Below are 1,319 nucleotides of genomic sequence, written 5' to 3' on the forward strand. Positions count from 1 at the left end.
GTTGAGTCAGAGCTAGAATGGCATTCAGAGTATCAATCTCAAGAACTCCTTTCTTCTGATTTGTCCCATTGTTCACAGGATTCCTATCAGAAGTGTACATGAATTGGTTATTTGCAACCATTTCAATTAGTTCTTGAGCTTCTGTAGGCGTCTTCTTCAGATGAAGATCCTCCAGCAGAGCTATCCAAAGACATCTTGGATAGTTCAGAGAGACCATCATAGAAAATACCTATGATGCTCCATTCAGAAAGCATGTCAGAAGGACATTTTCTGATTAATTGTTTGTATCTTTCCCAAGCTTCATAGAGGGATTCTCCATCCTTCTGTCTGAAGGTTTGGACTTCCACTCTAAGCTTACTCAATTTTTGTGGTGGAAAGAACTTTGCCAAGAAGGCATTGACTAGCTTTTCCCATGAGTCCAGGCTTTCTTTAGATTGTGAGTCCAACCATGTTCTAGCTCTGTCTCTTACAGCAAAAGGGAATAGCATAAGTCTGTAGACCTCAGGGTCAACCCCATTAGTCTTGACAGTGTCACAGATTTGCAAGAATTCAGCTAAGAACTGATGAGGATCTTCCAATGGAAGTCCATGGAACTTGCAATTCTGTTGCATTAGAGAAACTAATTGAGGCTTAAGCTCAAAGTTGTTTGCTCCAATGGCAGGGATAGAGATGCTTCTCCCATAGAAGTCGGGAGTAGGTGCAGTAAAGTCACCCAGCACCTTCCTTGCATTGTTGGTATTGTTGTTGTTTTCGGCTGCCATGGGTTCTTCTTCTTTGAAGATTTCTGTCAGGTCTTCTATAGAGAATTGTGCTTTAGCTTCTCTTAGCTTTCGCTTCAAGGTCCTTTCAGGTTCAGGGTCAGCTTCAACAAGAATGCCTTTGTCTTTGTTCCTGCTCATATGAAAGAGAAGAGAACAAGAAAATATGGAATCCTCTATGTCACAGTATAGAGATTCCTTGAGGTGTCAGAGGAACAGAAAATTAGAAGGAAGAAGTAGAGAATTCAAACTTAGTGGGATATAGTTCGAATTGTGCATTGAGGAGGAGTGGTACTCCATAAATAGAAGGATGTGAGAAGAGAGGAAGAACTTTCAAAAATTAAATTAAAAAGATTAAAAAAAACATTTTGAAAAACTTTTAATTGATTTTCGAAAACCAAGAGTGGGAAAGAAATCAAGTAATTTTTGAAAAAGATTTTGAAATTAGAAATTAAAAAGATATGATTGAAAACTATTTTGAAAAAGATGTGATTAAAAAGATATGATTGAAAAGTTATGCTTTTTTAAAAAGATGTGATTGAGAAGATATGATTTGAAAAA

At 37.3% G+C, this 1,319-nt stretch overlaps 1 non-coding gene across 1 annotated transcript; it reads left to right on the forward strand.

The window, feature by feature from the left end:
• The first annotated feature begins 248 nt into the window (after positions 1-248).
• On the forward strand, positions 249-356 carry LOC130964766 (small nucleolar RNA R71). The gene has a single exon (XR_009080840.1). It is a non-coding gene; the product is annotated as a small nucleolar RNA R71 (small nucleolar RNA).
• The last annotated feature ends 963 nt before the right edge of the window (positions 357-1,319 follow it).

Source organism: Arachis stenosperma, chromosome 2, assembly GCF_014773155.1.
Source record: "Arachis stenosperma cultivar V10309 chromosome 2, arast.V10309.gnm1.PFL2, whole genome shotgun sequence".
Classification (NCBI taxonomy): Eukaryota; Viridiplantae; Streptophyta; class Magnoliopsida; order Fabales; family Fabaceae; genus Arachis; species Arachis stenosperma.